Genomic DNA, 18123 nt, shown 5'->3' on the forward strand with positions numbered 1-18123 from the left:
ATTTCTATGCGGCACAAACACAAACACACCTGAGGACCTGGAGCGTTTGGTTTGTGTGGATTCGTTCACCTCGTTCACAGAGATAATAAAAACTGTTTCCAGGTTTTAAAAACAGAGGGTTTGATTCTAGTGAACGAGTCGCTCTCATGACTCATCCAGTGATGTCACTCCCTGATCGGCCAATCGGTGGCCTGCAGTCTGGTGACGTCACATTTTCAGCTCGACTCAGCTCGCTTGGACCCCGGCAGAGGAGGTACTGAAATATTACCTGGTACCAGGTAGTATCACCTGGTGGAGAACCAGAAAGGCTGAGTAGGTTCTGGTGGAAAAGCTCCATTTGTGTCTTCACATGACGACGAGTTTGGTTTGAAGAACAACAGACTGTTTAACAGTTCTGAAGCCTTCAGTTTGGCTTTATGGGTGTCGCCATCTTGGTTTTTGGAGGTGGAGCTGTTCTCCTCTTCCTGCACTAAGTTTGCTTTTTAGAACAAAGGCCATCAAATAAAAGCCTGGTTAAATGATGGGACTAGTTGAACCTGGAGAGAAAGAGCTTTAATGTTGCCGGTATGACGTCAGTGTGAGCGTCACACTCTCTGGAGGGGTTAGGGTTAGTTTTACTGCTGTTGTAGAAATATATTAACATAAATCAGCATTATTGATTGGCCTTGGAGACTTGTCAGTGAAAAGAGTGAAGAAATAACCTAGAACAACAGACGTGCTCATGAGCAGCAGTGTATACAGTGCAACCATGACCCCCTGCAGGTGTAACCAGGTGTCCTCTCCCAGCCCGACTCACATCCCAGCGCTTCAAACAGGAAGTACAGCACATGTTAATGAAGACGTGAGTCCTCGTGATGTTCTCAGGTGGAGCGCTCACCTTGATCCCCGCTCGCCTTTCAGGGGCTCCATGAAGGAGAGCGGAGGAGGGGCGGCGGCCATCTTGTGCCCTGAAAGTGGGGCGACGTTTGAGCAGCTGGTGATCGATGAGGAAGTTCCCCCCATCTTTTATAGCGGTGGGTCGGCGGGGCTGGTATTCTTAGACTGACCTGACTCACACACACACACACACACACACACACACACACACACACTCTTTGTATAATAATTTTTCCGAGGAGGTCGTCGTGTCTTTTCGCTGGGAAACGTGTCGGCATGGATCAGCCTCTGATGGAGGATTTGTCTCCTGTAACTTTGAGCAAAGTTAACCAAAGTTGAAGTGAAAGTGATGCTTCACTTCTTCTTCTTCTTCTTCTCTCCTCTCTCCTCGCTCGCCCTCAGGAGCTCAGCAGCTTCTCGCTGTATTGATTCATTTCTGTTTCCCAGACGACGTTTTCAGGGAGGAAAGCCGACGTGCAGGCTCACTGAGTGATTGATGGCACAAAGTGAAAAGTACCTTCTGAAGGACAGCGGGGAGGTTTAGTCCTCAGGTGACAGACGGGATCTTCTCTGTTTAGTCTGTAATGAACTTCACATAATGAGGTTCTGGCTCTTAAAGGCATCGTTTGTTGAGTCTCACAGAGCCTGAACGCAGCATCAGAGCAGCTGAGCTCCACAGCAGCATCATGACAGAGCCGTGGAAGTAATAAAAGTTTAGTAACGTAGCGCGAAGCGGGCTGTGTTCGTTCCCATAGCAACGGTCGACGAGGCTCATAGGTAATGAAGCTGCGTCATTTATATTCATTTGATCAATCAGACTGATGCCTCATCGGTGGTCCATCGTGTTTTGGAGCCGTCAGCGGTGTTGTGACGTTGTTTAACAGGAAGTGGCTTTTAAAAACAGGGTGGAAGGAAGAATAAATAAAAACATTAACTGGTTGTGTTGTCGACTTATCAAGGACTCGTTGAACTTTGGTTCACAGCAGCAGAGAAATAAAGAGATGAAAACATGTACAGATAGAAATAGTTTTAGAACAGTGGTTATATACAATAATAGTTTATATGGTAGGAACAGGATTCAATTCAATCAATAAATGAAACTAATTCTGTTCGTAGCTGAAGTTACAGCCACTGTATCAGCTGATGGATCCTTGTGGATTACACAGATGCACACTGAAGCAGACCGTCGCCTCGGAGTCGAACCGTCATGGGACTTTATTTCACCCAAAACATGAGCGACAGTTAACGGTTACAGACAAATAAAGTTTGGATCCTGTTTGAATCGATGATGTTTGTCAGTTTGTGGTGAAACAGGATCTAAACTTTATTCGTCTCCGACCATTGACGACCGGACAGTTTAGGAAGTAAAGAGAAAAGGACAAGTTTTATGAGGCGTTCTTCTGATGAGGAAGCTAGAAAAGAGAGAATTGGACGTAGTTTAACTAGAACGAGAGGAACCAGGCACAGAGGAAGGTTCCTGATGTAAGGAAGAGGGAAGCTTCCTAGTCTGGGAATAAGGAGGTGAAAGGATGTTTAGGACGCTTCTTTATTAACAATCATTAGAGAAAGAGAGGTGTGAGGGAACAAGGAGGAGGGGAGCTGCACTGCTTAGGAAGCGAGACACAGGTGGAGAGAAGATTAGTTTTGGGGAGAAATGAGAGAAGAAAGTGGGAGAGGACGTTTCCTAATTCATGTGACGAAGTGAGAAACTAAGAAAAGGCATAAAGAAGCATCTTTACATGAGGAGAGACAATGAGGGAGGAGTGAAGGATCCTGGCTAGGACACAAACTCTGGTTAGACAGCAAAGAAGACGATGGCTCCTGATGCTCAGAGGACGGATGGAGGACGTTTCCTAATTTGGGGGAAAAGGAAGGAGAGGTCCAATCAAAAGCTTTGTGTGCAGAGCAAGGAAGGAGGGAGCTTCCTAAGTAGGACACGAGAAAGGAGGAAGTGTTCACGATCAACGACGAAAGAAACTCCACCGTCTATTGATTCCTATCTAGGAGGGAGGAGCAGAGTGTCCGAGCTAGGGGACGAGGAAGGGGGCATCTTTCAAGGAGGAAGCTTCCTATTTGGGGAGGAAATAAAAAAAGATGAAGCCTCCTAATTGGGACACAAGGATGAAGGAAGTTCTCCCGAATCCTAATTTACAAAGAAAGGAAGGAGAGAAAAGTAGGAAGGAGGACAGAGAGTTTTCTGATTAGGGAGCGAGGAGGGAGGACGCAGAGGAAGAAGACATATCTGCAGCTCAATAAAGGACACATGAAAGATAAAGCCGCCGAGCTCAGAGGCGGCGGCGGGAATGATTGATGCGTTCACAGGCCGTCGGAAACCAGAGTGACTGAAACCGAGGTGAGAACGCAGCGCGGCTCAAAGACACAAAGTCGAAAACAACCTGTCAGCGGTCAAATCCTGAGTGTAATATTTCTCCTGAGGCAGAAACACCATTATCTCATGATGTGACACACACACACACACACACACACACACACACACACAGTCCTGTGTGTGTGTGTGTGTGTGTGTGTGTGTGTGTGCTGTTATCTCACAGCCACATGTGTGAGCAGGAGGCCGGCGTTTCCAAACCCATTTAAATTCCAATATGAGCCGTTGTAGCTTATCGTCCCCACGGCAGCCTGACATGTTTCCTGTCCGTTGTAATGAGTCAGAGTTATGTGGTCACATGTCGGAGCAGGTAACGTGTCATCACACCTTTACCTACGGGGCCGAGCGGCGTGGACGTGGTTCACAGGGACGTTCACATTAGTTGATGTTTTTTAGGAATAAAAGAAAAGCTTCCCTCCTCGTTGATATTCCGGCCGTCGCCTCTCGTCCGTCACCTTCTCCCTCCTGCACAAATTAAATTCAGATTGGCCGCTCGCCTCCTGCTTGGAGGAGTAAATTAACTCGGGGGAAATTGAATTTTTTAGGTCTGAAATATTTCTGTCCCATCAGTTGATGATTCATGGACAGTGTGGAGGTGGTGGAGGTGGTGGAGGTGTTTGGGTGGGGCTGTTACACCTCCAGCGTTAGCTTTAGCCGTAAAGCTCCAGGAAGAAGCTTCAGTGCTCTCCAGGGATTCATCCTCACTTCCTTCTTCGCTGTTTGGAAACAACTTCATTTATTCCATAAAGCAAAAGATCAAAATAAGATTCAGTTAAAGAGAGTACTTCACAGGCAGCGGTCCACAAGTAGAAACCACAAATAAAACCAGGAATAATAATAGAATAATAATAATAATAATAATAATGATAATAATGATAAGAAGACAAATATCAGAATTCATTCTGCTGAATCATAATTCAGAGAACACAAACACTTCCTGCTCCCTTTGGTTCCCTTCGTCCCTACGTGGGCAGAGTTTTACTGCATGTCTCCTTACGTCCTCTCCTTACTTCCTCTCCTTACTTCCTCGCCTTACTTTTATTCCTTCCTGCTTCCTCACTCAGACGTTTCCACTTCCTTGTTTCCTATCTAGGACACATAACTCTTTGTTTCCCTCTCCTCCCTCCTCTTCCTCCTTTATTTCCTCTGAACAGGGTTTAGAAACCGACAGCTTCTCTCTTCCTTCCTCGTTCTGTTAATAGGAAGTTTCCTGTGCTCTCTATCGCGTTACTAAATTACATGACACACACACACACACACACACACACACACACACACGCTCAACAGACGGTGTAAGTAAAGACGTGGGATAGTGTACGTTTGATTCGTCACCCTGGCTTCCACCTGCTGACAGTGAGGTGGGCGGGGCCTCACCTTTTCGCCCCCTCAGTCTGCTGCGAGCAGATGGAGGAGGAGGAGACGCTCTGTCGCCTCCTCAAACACTCCGAGGCGACAAAACCACCCAGAGTCCTGTTCACATGTGGGGCCTTCACCTGTCCGTCACAGTGTCCACTTCCTGGTGTCTGAATGACTGGTAGGTAGTAAAAGTGTTGGAACTGGTCCAGTAGATCACCTCAGTGCTTGTGACAGGCTCAGTTATTCTAAGTGTGTGACAGCATGATGGAAAGGATCCCTACAGAGAGAGACCTGGAAGATCCTTTTGGTTTAACCACAAACAGCACACACACCAGACTACATTCACTAAAACAGGGATTTTAGAGAACAGAACACAGGAGCTGCTGCTCTGCTGCTGCCTCCATCAGTCAGTGTGTTGGTGTTCTTTATTGTTACAGAAATATTGTGTTGAATCAGAACTAATCTCTTAAAACACCAAAGTCACACAAAAACACAGACACACTGACTGATGGAGGCAGCAGCAGAGCAGCAGCTCCTGTGTCCTGTTCTCTAAAATCCCTGTTTTAGTGAATGTAGTCTGGTGTGTGTGCTGTTTGTGGTTAAACCAAAAGGATCTTCCAGGTCTCTCTCTGTAGGGATCCTTTCCATGATGCTGTCACACACTTAGAATAACACTCTGAGCCTGTCAGTGGATCAAACAAGCTCTTTTAGTGGACCTACTGTGATCAGGTGCAGTTGTCCCAAAGGATCACAGTCACTGACATTTTACCTTGCAGAACAAAAACAGTGGCTGGTTGACTGATGCCTCAGTTAGTTAGTTAGTTATTGTGTTACAGAAATAGTGTTGGATGTGAACTAACCCTTTAAACACACACTATACCTCTCTGAGGTAAAATGATGTCCCAACGTGACGTTCAGACTTGTGCTGGTTGTGTTTATGTAGAAGAGACTGTAAACTGTCATTAACATGTTTATGTAACGAGCTACATGTCTGAAAAAAGAAAAGCCTGCAGAGGCTGGAGCAACAATTACATAGAAACATAACTAATGTTTGATTGTGACCTAAAAGCAGTTTGTTCGGCTCTTCTTCTTCTTCTTCTTCTTCTTCTTCTTCTCTGGTGGGATTTAGCTGTTTGATTCGTCTGGTTTGTGCATCTTGTTTTACTTTCTTGGGTGTTTCTTATTGTGGCGGGTCTGAGCAGAAGTGGACTGGCCTGTGATCGGTCTCTGACAGTTCGGAGCCGCAGAGGCAGACAGACCCGGCGCTGCGTTCAGGCTCCTGATGGAGCTTTGTACTGGCGGCCTGTGATACGCGGCTGATGAAACCTGGTAGTAACATGAAGCCTCTGAGCTGTTTGTAGAGGAGACAACAAACAGCGTGAGGACAGACGGCGCAGACGTGTGAGTCAGAGCAGGGCGCCGTCAGACCAGAACTATAAAACAAATGATTCTATCCTTCACTTCAGTGTTTGCTGAGCTGCTGAAGGCCCAATAACATTTACACAACTCTTACTAAAGGTTGGGAAATGGACCAGAAACAGGTTTCTATGGTGGTTTACAGCTTCAACACAAAGTCAGTCTGGTCCAGAAAGTTGCACTTGAACACACCACAAAGACCACAGCCATCAGTTTTGCTGCTTTAGTTTAGTTTTGTCGAGTCAGCGAATGCACCGCCAACACCAGAGACACAGACGCTAACCGACATTACAGTGGAATAGTCCTTTAACTGTGATTCCTCTGCTGATCTTGACTTCATGTGAACCCCTCCACTGCTCTCCTACATCGTGGCGTCAACGAGGCCAGAAGCTTTTATTATTATTATTATTTTCATCCTCGTGTGTTTGCAGCGGCTTGTTTTAAACAACATCCGTCAGCATCGAGGAAAACACGCGGCGGCTCTGGTGTTTTATTGATAATCTGACATGATGAAACAGTCTGAGCTCACACGCTCTGGAAACTGGAACCCGAGATGCATTCAGGTCCAGTCTGTACACCGGGGCGTCGCTGGTTCGAACCGACAAGCCAGCAGGTCTCTGTTCCTTCTTCGGCGTCCTTCACTCATTGATTTTCTTTTTTCTCGTGGGTCCCCTGATAGATGGAGCCTGTCTGAACCTGTGTGTGTGTCACACCTGGGGACAGCTGACTGATTCACCTGCTTCTCTCCAGCTGCACTGAGCACAAGGTTTTTAACGTCCAGCCTGCAGAATGCAGATGGAAGTCAACGGCGTGTCGTCTGCAGAATATTAAACTGATGGTTGTGTATTCATGCAGAGAACATCAGAGAGAGATCCGGCACAACAGGAGCAGAACCAGACTCAGACGTTCTCCCCACTGCAGCTCGTGTTCTGCTGCTCAGACTGATCGACACAGAAAGACATTAAAACGGAGGAACAGTGATGCTGCACTCTTTAACACGTCGGAACATCTTCACAGGAGCTGTGCTGTTTTTCTTTTTAATGCTGAGAACTAAATGTTGATGAATCTCATGTGTTTATGACCAGAGTGTCCTGGTCCTGGTCCTGGTCCTGGTCCTGTCCTGCATGTTTTAAACGCTCCCTGCTCCAACACACCTGATTCAAATGCACAGATCGTTATCAGGCTTCTGCAGACGAGCTGAACATTTGAATCAGGTGTGTTGGAGCAGGAAACGTCTACATTTAGTTAAACATGCAGGACGGAGGACCTCAGGGACCAGGACTTGGAAACACTGCTGCAGGAAGTAATTCACACCAGGACAGGTTTCATTATTTCAGACGTAGATTGAGTCACAGAGGTTCAGAGGACAGAGGGCGGACGTTTCCTCCTGGTGTTAACATGTGATCTGGACACACTTATCGTCATATGTTAAGTTTCATGAAGCTTTTTGTAAAACATACTGATAGTTGTTTCTATGCTTTAGCTGACATAAAGGTATTGTTCAAATTGGGTTAGTCAAAGGGTTAGTTTGGATCCATCACAATATTCGTGTGACATATAATAAAACAAAAAACTGAACCAAACTAACCGAGGCAGCAGCAGACCAATTACAAAATTACTGTTTTTGTCAATGGAATCTGGTGGTTCTGAAGAGAGCGTTATAACGCCTGGAAAGGATCCCTAAAGAGACAGATGTTATATTGGTGTCTTCAAAGTCACCAGACTCCATTGACAAAAACAGTAATTTCACCTCACAGAACACAGGAGCTGCTGGTCTGCTGCTTTCAGTTAGTTAGTTGTTATTGTGGGACTTAAAGTCCTGTGTTCTGTTCTCTAAAATCCCTGTTTTAGTGAATGTAGTCTGGTGTGTGTGCTGTTTGTGGTTAAACCAAAAGGATTCCAGGTCTCTCTCTGTAGGGATCCTTTCCATGATGCTGTCACACACTTAGAATAACACTCTGAGCCTGTCAGTGGATCAAACAAGCTCTTTTAGTGGACCTACTGTGATCAGGTGCAGTTGTCCCAAAGGGTCACGTTGCAGCCATTGCAGCCCGTTTGGTGTCTGCTGGCTGAGGTGATCTACTGGACCAGTTCCAACACTTTTACTACCTACCAGTCACTCAGACACCAGGATGTGGACACAGAGGACCCAGTTTTAATAATTCTGCTGCCTGTTACGTAACATGTGATGCAGTTGAAGGGTCACAGTGTCGTATAAAGTGTAATGTGTGGCTCCTGCAGGTTCACACGCTGCACTGAGGTCAGTGTCGCTGACAAACTCAGATGTTTTAGTTTCACAGCAGGAAACGGTGATCTCACCGGCGCAGCCCCACGTTCACAGCGAGCCGCTCCACGAGGGCGTGTTATTGTTGGAAAAGGCCGTATTAAAGCAATTTGCCGCTGCTGTAACAAAGAGTGTTTGTGACAGTCGGGCAGCGAGCCGCGGAAACTCCAGTGATTTTACATCTGAGGGGAAAGTACGAGAGTGATGGAGGGCAGAGGAGACGTGGGAACGCTGAACAGCAGACGTGTGTTTGATGACCGGTTTGGGCTGCAGGAGAGGAAACTTCCCACAGTTCCTTCCAAACTCTAATTTCTTCTGGGATGATTCTTGTTTCTGTACCAGGTTTACTGGTTGTTTAAGGAGCATCTCCAGTTACGATGGAGGTTGTGTTTAGAGGCTCATCAGCAGAATGGGATCGTTGGGGGGATAATTAGCAAATGTTAGCATGTTTAACAAAGATGGTAAAAAGACCTCCAAAGCCCCAGGATGAGCGCCCACTGGGCCCAAACTGGCTTCTTTACACAGACGCACACTGAAGCACTGGTTATTTCAGGTTAGCAAGGGGCTAACAGGAAGTTAGCAGATGGCTAACAGGAAGTTAGCAGAGGGCTAACAGGAAGTCTAGCCAGCACAGCAGCCTAAGACACTTGCACGCTCTATGGGGCCAAAACTGAGGAGGACCTGGGTTCTTTTACACCCCTGCAGTGGTATTCTTCTGTCTTGGAGCTCCACTGAGCAGCTTTCAGAGTGAGCGGAGCCTCCAGCGCTGAGTCCAGGTCTCTGTGGATGTCCGTGGAAACAGTCTCATGGCGTTGCTTCAGACTCTTAAACTTGTTTTACCTCTCAGAAAAAAAGCAGACCGCTCGCTCATTATCCAAGATGTGTTGAGCCGCCTGTCAGTTACCTTCTTACCTCCTTCAGAGAAACGGTGCTGATGCTTTAGATCCGTCCTGATTCCCGCTTGTTATTTCTTCTCTCATTTCCACCGTTTTTTAAGAGCGAACTTTGCTTCTAGTCCTCCTCCTTTTTGTTCTCCGTCTTTGTGTCCTCGTCTAACACCGGCCTCCCCTCGTGTTTGTCGGGGGCCCCGCCGTCTCCATCATCTACCTCCCGTGGCGGCAGAACAAACAGCGCGTTCGTTCATTAGCCGGCCGTGTCTCCTGCGGGCCGAGCTTCATCCCTGAGGAGCGGAGCGGCAGTTAATCAGACTCTGTGGGATCTCCTGCTGCCTGCACATCCACATAACCGGCCACGGCTGCAGGAGCTCATATGTTTAAGATTAGACGGTCGGACTTATGTTTGACCGTTACACAACTCGGCTCACAGGAATGTGAATGTGATCTGGCAGCTAAACAAGACTGAGAGAAAGGAACCAAAAATCCAAAATACCACAGCAACAAGCGACACATTTAGAGTTTTACAGCTTCACTGACGAGTAACTTTTAAAAAGAACAGATCCATTTAAAGCCACAAACAGAAATCAGAAAGCAGAGTCTCGTTGTGGTGCTGCCGTGTCTTTAGCCCTTCTTCTTACTCGTCTTTTCCTGTTGAAAGCACAGGTCAGACTGTTTGAGGTGTGGTTGTATGAGGTCCTTCTCCACAGTTGGCATGGCCCCACACTGACCGGAGAAGCTGTTTAAGTTTGTGCAATATATGGAATATTTTCACTGCTTTACGTTCCTGTCAGTCAAGACACCAGACTCCATTGAAAAAAACAGTAATTTTGCCCTGCAGAACGTGAGTTGATGTTTTACGTCTGTCTTCACCTGTTAGTTTGTTTGTGTTGTTGTGTTACTGTGGTGTTTTTAAAGGTTTAGTTTGAATCTGAACTAGTGTGTTAAAACACCAAAGTCACAGCAGCTATATCAGCAGCTCCAGTGTTCTGTGAGCTAAAATGACTGTTTTTGAGAATGGAGTTTGGTGGTTTGGAAGAGAGAGCTGTAACAGCTTCTGTCTGACCGCAATGTAAAGCAGTGGAAATATTCTAAATATCACACAGTTTTCGTTTTCTTTTTAATTTGGTTAATTTTTCTTGTGAAACTCTTTAACTACATTCACACAGTTTAGTTTCAACCAACTGAAATGAAGGAAAAAATCCACAAATGCAACAAAACCCAGAAAACCTTCTAAATGATTTTTAATAAGTAAAAGTGATGAAATGATTGATTAGTAAAATCTGACCGCTCTGGGTCTCAGTCAGCTGGTTATGACATCACTGGTGGCGGTCCTTTGCTCTGATTGGTTCATCGTCTGACTCCTGGTCCCTTTACTGCACTTAACCTCCGGTGACCCCCACATTATGACAATTTACATCGAAACACGTCCCTCTCTGCGTCACACACACACTCGCTCACACACACACACCCTTCCCCTCGGGTGGACGGAGAGGTGAACTCATCATGATGGAGGCTAACACAGAAAATATGAGTCACCCAGAGTTCAGTCAGAAGAAATTGACACCTCAGGAACAAAAACACACCATTCAGGACTGTGTGTGTGTTTGATGGAAGGGTTGAAGACCTGGATCTATCTCCCATAATGCCTAGCTGCAGGCAGGTTAAAGGAAGGTATTTTTAATCCTGGACTGCACCTGATCACAGTAGGTCCACTAAAAGAGCTTGTTTGATCCACTGACAGGCTCAGAGTGTTATTCTAAGTGTGTGACAGCATCATGGAAAGGATCCCTACAGAGAGAGACCTGGAAGATCCTTTTGGTTTAACCACAAACAGCACACACACCAGACTACATTCACTAAAACACTGATTTTAGCTCACAGAATACTGGCCTTAGTGTGACTCTGGTGCTTTAAAATGTTGTGTTATTGTGTGTTACACAAATATCGTGCTGAGTTTAAACCAACTCTTTAAACCACCAAAGTCACACTATAACACAAACAGGCAGCAGTGCACCAGCAACTCTTTTTGTTCTGGGATGTAAAATCACTGTTTTTGTGAATGTAGTCTGGTGTGTGTGCAGAGAGACATGTTTGCTCATCATTCAAACCAACCTGCAAACAAACATCAGTAAAATTAAAAGACTCAGACGCTGAGACAAGACAGACAACTGAGTCCCAAACCAACATGTCTGACTTCTGCATCCAGGTTTGACTCATAATTAATAAAATCCTCATTTTGTGACCCAGTCAAACTGGATTTTATCCCCCATAATGGAGGCTGTGCTGTAAAGACTCAAACACACCTCTTCACTGTCTCCCTGTTGAGCCGACATGCTCGGTGGAAGCTACACAGATTGATGCTCTTGCCCTGAAAACAGTATTGTTAGCCGATGACCAATGGTGTGGTGGTTCTGTGTGTAGGGAGGGGCCGCGGTGTTGGTGTTAGGGGGGTGTCATTAATATCTCCCCGAGCTCGGGCCCCTCGGACCCGGAGCGCTGCTCCAACACATCTTTATCTTCCTCGAGCGAGCCGCAGCTCTCTGGGCCAGGTGAGAATCCATCATGGCTATTATTACCTGAGGCTCCGCAATGCATCCATCACACACACACACACACACACACACACACACACACACACACACACACACACACACACACACACACACACACACACACTACATCACCAACAGTGGACTCTAATTCTACACCGCTGGCAATTTTAACTCTCAAGCACACCTACATTTTATCTCAGCATGCCTAAAAAGTCATTCTTTTTATTATAATTATTATTTTCTGAAATCAATTTTTGCCCGTTTTTGTGAACTTGTCTGTTGGGAACTTGCGATGACAGGCTCAGAGTGTTATTCTGAGTGTGTGACAGCATTATGGAAAGGATCCCTACAGAGAGAGACCTGGAAGATCCTTTTGGTTTAACCACAAACAGCACACACACCAGACTACATTCACTAAAACAGGGATTTTAGAGAACAGGACACAGGAGCTGCTGCTCTGCTGCTGCCACGATAGATTAGTTTGTTTGTGTTCTTCTGTGTCACACTAATAATGGGTTTGATCTGAACTAACAAAACACCAAAGTCACACAATCACAGAAACAAACTGATCAAGGCAGCAATCGACCAGCCAGACCTGTAAAATTACTGTTTTTGTCAATGGAGTCTGGTGGTTTTGAAGAGACTGATATAATGTAAATACCAGACTTTGCTTGTCTTACTGTGTGTTACTGAAATAACAGAACTAACCCTTTAAAACACCTCTGAGTCACACAATAAAAAGGAAAAAACAGGGCCCAGGTTTTAAAATACCAAAGTTCTCTCTGTAGATGCAAACATCCATCCAGCCAGGAACTTTTAGCGTGCATCATCACCCCCTCTCTGTCCCTGCATTTCCTGACGTCTTGTACTGTTCCTCTGCTCAAATACAGGTAAAATGATTAAAGAAAGTAAAGGCCTGGCTCTGGTAGCAGTGTTTCGCTGAGGAAACAAGCTTTGTTTCATTTAGTTGTGCACAGATTGTGTTCTTTCGGAGTCATTTGTCGGGGCGGCAGTAAAAACTTTGGACCCTTTTCCCCACTTTCCCGGGGAGTGCTGCAGCCTGCGGCCTTTGCAGGGCAGCAGAGATATTTCAGATGTTTCTCGACGCTCCGCAGGGACGAGCGAGTCGGCCTCTCTCCGTCTCTGCCGTCCTGTTTTTAGCTCCTGAATGTCTGCTGTGATTTATTCTGCCTCTCTGCTGCTGCTGCTGCTGCTGCTGCTGCTGCTCAGGTGAGAGTCGACTGTAGTGAAAGGATGAATGAACGGCTGTCACACATACGGGTTTATTTTAGGCTGCCAGTGAAAGTAATAACCGTGCAGTGATGCTTGACTGAGTGAAAGCAAGTAAAGTAAGAGGAGTTGAAGTGACAGTTTAAGTGTTGTATCAGTCCAGATGGAGCTCATGTGTCACTTCAAGTGTTGGCAGTGAAACGAGAGCAAATGTGAGGACTGAAAGCAGCTGAAGTGTCAGTCTAAGCGGTAAAGTGAAAGGTGGCGGACAAACTGTGAGCTCACAGTTCTCAGTTTGCGATATGTAAATGACCTGATGTTAAAGGAACTGAAGCGTAAGCAGCAAAAGCAGCCGTGTCAGCAGTAAAAAAAGACAGTGTAAGTGAAGTGTAAGCAACGAAAGCAGCTAAGACGTTACCTAAAGAGGTTCTGTGAGCAGCTGAAGGGCCTTTTTAAATGTAGGCAGTGCAATAATTCAACATACAAAGAGTGAAGGAAGTTGAAGTGACAGTTGAAGCATAAGAAGTGAACTGAGAGGTTGAAATGGAGCTAAAGAGGAGCCGCTCAGTGGCAGCGAAAGGAGCTGAAGTGTTGGTGGAGATGTGAACACTGAAAGCTGACTACGTTCCAGAGTCGGTTTAAGTTCCTCTGAAAGCAGTTCAGGTGTCAGATGAAGTATCATATTGATGGTTTCCACTGTGTCCACTTCAGGGCCCTTACAGGAAGTAGTTTACTTCATGCAGGGTGGAGGAAACATCGACGTCTCCCGCTGGTCTGTGGACGACGATGTTTTGAAGCCTTGAGTTTGGCATCTTGGTTTTTTTGGAGCCAGAGGTGACGTAGCTCGCTCGCTAGCTGGGTTAGCGAGGTGCCTCACTGCAAGATTAACTTGGATGCTGATTTCGGCGAGAAAAACACAAAATATATCTCCTAGTCATCGCCATGGAAACACACTGCTACGCTTCTCCAAAAAAACCAAGATGGCGACGCCCGTAAAGCCAAACTGGAGGCTTCATAACGGCGGTCCACAAACGTCACGGTGGTTCTATTCATTTCTTATGTAGTCTGTGGTTTCCTCATTGACTTCCATCCAATCAGACTCCTGTTTGGAGCCGGTGGAGTCGCCCCCTGCTGGACACTAGAGAGGATGCAGCTTTAAGGCTCTTCAGACAGGATCCTTTACTCCTTTACTAACGATGTCGTACCCATATTTTATTCCCGAACACGTTCATCAAACCGTCTGTTGCAGTGTTTTATTTCCTCCCTGTGGGGAGAGCTTGTATCCTGTGTTCATTTTTAGACTGGGGGGGCTTCTTGGAGTGAATTTAACCCCCTTTAATCCACACTGTACAATCACAAGACAAGAGGAGGTCGGGGGGAGGCCGGCGGAGCTAAATCTATTAGGCAGAAGTCACATTTGCTCACTTTTCCACCTCGCAGTCAAACAGAAACGTCTTTATTAATTCCCTCTCATCTCTCTGCTCCTGAGCTGAGCTTCCTCTCAGACTCTCCACATTCCTCCCAACTCCCATTTCAGCGTTTATTTTGGTCGCCCCGCGGCAAGGATACGGATAAAAGGATTAACTTATCGTCTGCTAGTTTAGAGCTCCTAAACTCAGCCTGACGCCCCCCCCCCCTGAAAATTGACAAGTTGGATGCCAGAGAGGCTCCATTCAGTACATGTTAAATTCATTTCCCCTGTTTATTACACAGAGGGATGCTGATGTTTAAAGCCTGAAGAGGCTGAAGGCAGAAAGAAGCAGGCGGGCTGTAATCAGAAACAGTCTGAGCGCCACCAGTCAGCGATTTTTAACCAAGTAAAGGACTAGAAATAAGAAATGAAGTGGCTCTTAGAGGGTGGTGAAGGTGAAACCAGAGCTTCTACTCACTGTTTTTATGCTCCGACGAGGCCAAAAACTCACTTAACGCAGCTTTAAATCAGCTTTTTGAGTGTAATTACATTACATTTCCATCAGTTTGCTGTCTGATAGTAATTATAATCTTCATTTTGATAACAATCATCTCGTTTTTGAGTCTGTGTCCGTTCACCCAGGACCTGCAGCAGTCGTCCTGCTGTGAAGTGAATCTGAGCAGGAAACCAGCCCTGTCTGTTGTTCTGCATTGTGAGTCGGTCATTGTGAATATGTTTGTGTGTGTGTGTGTTGTTAAAAGGAAGAATTCATAAATAAATAGTATTTATTGCAGCGTCCCTCAGTAAGAAGGTCTCCTCATTAACAGCAGTACACAGACTAGCACCAAAACACCAAACCCATCTGCTAAAGCTTCCCTCTGTGCTCCTGGAGCACATCAGGCCTCCTGCCTCACTGTCTCAGACATCAGCAGCACCAGACTCACAGCACAACATGTTACAAGAGTTCGTCACGTGTTTGTCACATGTGGAAACATCAGCTTTCTGTCTGATATCACAGTTTTTCAGAGTTTGAAACCATCAAATAATCAATATTTGGATCCACTCCGAGTCGTTCCAGCCCTCTGGTGCAGCTCCATGTAGTCTGTGTGTGAGTGTGAGTGTGAGTGTGAGTAATTAGTGAAGTAAACAAACAATCAGGCACGAGCAAACACACACACACACACACACACGCACACACACACACACACACACGGCAGCAGCAGCAGTGAAGCTGCAGCCCGTCACCAACACCCACTCTGTTCCCAGCAGATGTCAGTGTTATATAATGACTCTGATGTAACACACACACACACACACACACACACACACACACACACACACACACACACACACACACACACACACACACACACACACACACACACACACACACACTGATTTCTTGGACAAATGCACCTGGAAATGTCAAGTGGTCACATGTGCAGTTTGAGGGAGGATCAAATACTTAGTGTGCTGCTCTTACTAATATTAAAGTGGAAGCAGGTTGTAATCTGAGGACTAGATGACTGATGGTTCACAGCAGGTGTTCACCAGGTGTCTGTAAACAATGTTACAGCACAGGTTAGTAGTGAGAATATCACTGATGGTGGTGACGTGTTCTTGTTTAGCACCTCTCACAGTGCTTTACATCAGACACAGAAAACACTGAGTGTCGTCACGGTGATGACAACGAACACGCCGCCTCGCTCGCTGCCGTGTCTTCACCTTGGTACCGCGGCCTCTGCTCCGGGACATCGTGGGGTTTGTTCTTCCTGGAGTCAAACTGAGCAGCAGATCAGCGTTCTTCTCTGTTCTCATGCTGCTGCTGTTCCTGCTCTCCAGGAAAAAGAGCTCGTTCCACTTTCCCTCTTCTGCCGTTACCTTCCTCTTCTTACACGTCAGAAGAGCATGATGTTCAACATGAGGTCGTCCTGACAGTTTCACAGCCTGTTCTGTTAAACACCTCTGGTAACATCATAAAATCAGCTTCTAGCAGCCTGATGACAAACATGTAAATCTGTTAGAAGAGCTGGAAACACCATGTTTCCTTTTTCCCAGCTGTGTCATCAAGTCAAGGGTTTCATCTTTGTAAAACTTTTCCAAAAAAAACCCAAAAGTCTTTTTTTTCGAGTCAATCAGCAGCGTGGCACCGGGGGGCGGGGGGGGGGGGGGGGGGTGGGTGGGTGCCCAGAGACCATTGGCCATAATAACCACCACAACCAGCCCCTCTCATGCTGTGTGTCACGGCTTAATGAGCTCTGTCTTCTGTTTCGGCTCAGATATTAGTGACGTCTTAACCAGCAGCAGGTTTCACGGCTTCTTACCACTTAAACATTTAACGTTTCACGCTGTGCTGTTGGAGAAACAGGAAATAGAAAGTGAAACCGTTTGGCACTTCCTGATATTAAAGGAGACGCCGCTGAGGAGAACTGAAAGTGTCGTGCGGTCGCGTGAGGCTCCGTGGTGTCAGATAATCTTCTGATAGGAACGATAAGACGAGGGCGCCCTGATGAGGACGTGACCCCGTGCTGACGAATACTCTCAGCTGATTGGATACCTGATGACACACGTGGCGCCGACGATTAACCCTTTCATGCATGAATCATGAAACCCTCAGTCAGGACTTTATTCTTCTTTCTTCATGAAAAACTTTATTTTTTCTCCCCATATCTCCTAAAGATATATTTACATGTCCAGTAGTTTAAATACAGCTCCTGATACATGATGGACACTTCAGTGGACATGTGATTAATCATCATTTCCTCCCAATATAAAATCAATACTTGGAAAATGTATGAATTGCATGACTCCTTAGATGTTACTAGATGTCTCCATATGTTTCTAACCTGCACGGGTTTCTTTTTCTAGAAGGTTTGAACAGAAGAAAACGAGCAGCTTGGTGTTTCTGGCTGTCTGTCGGCCATCTTGGCTTCACTCTGAGTGGATGAGATGATGCAGGAGCTTCACTGTAGAGGCTGATGTGCAGCTACGCCATCAAAACTCATGCATATAGAAGAAGACAGCTTCTGAAGAGCTGTATATATATATATATATATATATATATATATATCGTTCAGAAATCATCTTTAAACCCTGGAATCAGATCCAGATGAGCTGAAGGTGCTTTTAGTCCTGTTTTCTGGAGCAAACTGTGTCTGCGTTCAAAGTGAAACTAAAAAACAGCTGTGTTTTCTCAAGTTTCTCATTATTTACCCTGTCAGTGTGTGTGTGTGTGTGTGTGTGTGGTACTTGTTGCTGCCTGCATGTGGACGTACAGGCTCACTAAGTTTGCTCGTAACGGAGTGTAAAACAGAGACGCTGGTAAACACACCTGCTGACAGGTTGACAGCTTCGTTCCCTGCAGCGAAAACAAAGAGAGACGGAGTCGTGTTCACAGTCAGAGCGTCTTCAGTGCTTCAGCATCTCGGCTGTCTGAAAACAGAACAGCAGTTAGTGCGCAGATAACACACACACACACACACACACACACACACACTGCAGTGTCACAGAGCTGTGTTTACCCCCGAGGCCTCACACACACACACACACACACACACACACACACACACACACACACACACACACACACACACACACACACACACACACACTCACACAGATCTTGTCAGTATTGCATGAAAAAGCGTAAAAGAAGCAGCAGCTTTGTTTCCACGTTGGCCACTTGGTATTCTGCAGCTGCTCTGAGACCAGCGGCC

General features: G+C 46.1%; 1 protein-coding gene across 1 annotated transcript in view; it reads left to right on the forward strand.

Moving 5' to 3' along the window:
* Positions 1-18123, forward strand: part of LOC139225615 (nuclear receptor ROR-alpha A-like) — a 75308-nt gene that overhangs the window by 16875 nt on the left and 40310 nt on the right. The gene's annotated exons all lie outside the window — the stretch shown is intronic.

This window comes from Pempheris klunzingeri, chromosome 1, assembly GCF_042242105.1.
Source record: "Pempheris klunzingeri isolate RE-2024b chromosome 1, fPemKlu1.hap1, whole genome shotgun sequence".
In the NCBI taxonomy this organism is placed as follows: domain Eukaryota; kingdom Metazoa; phylum Chordata; class Actinopteri; order Acropomatiformes; family Pempheridae; genus Pempheris; species Pempheris klunzingeri.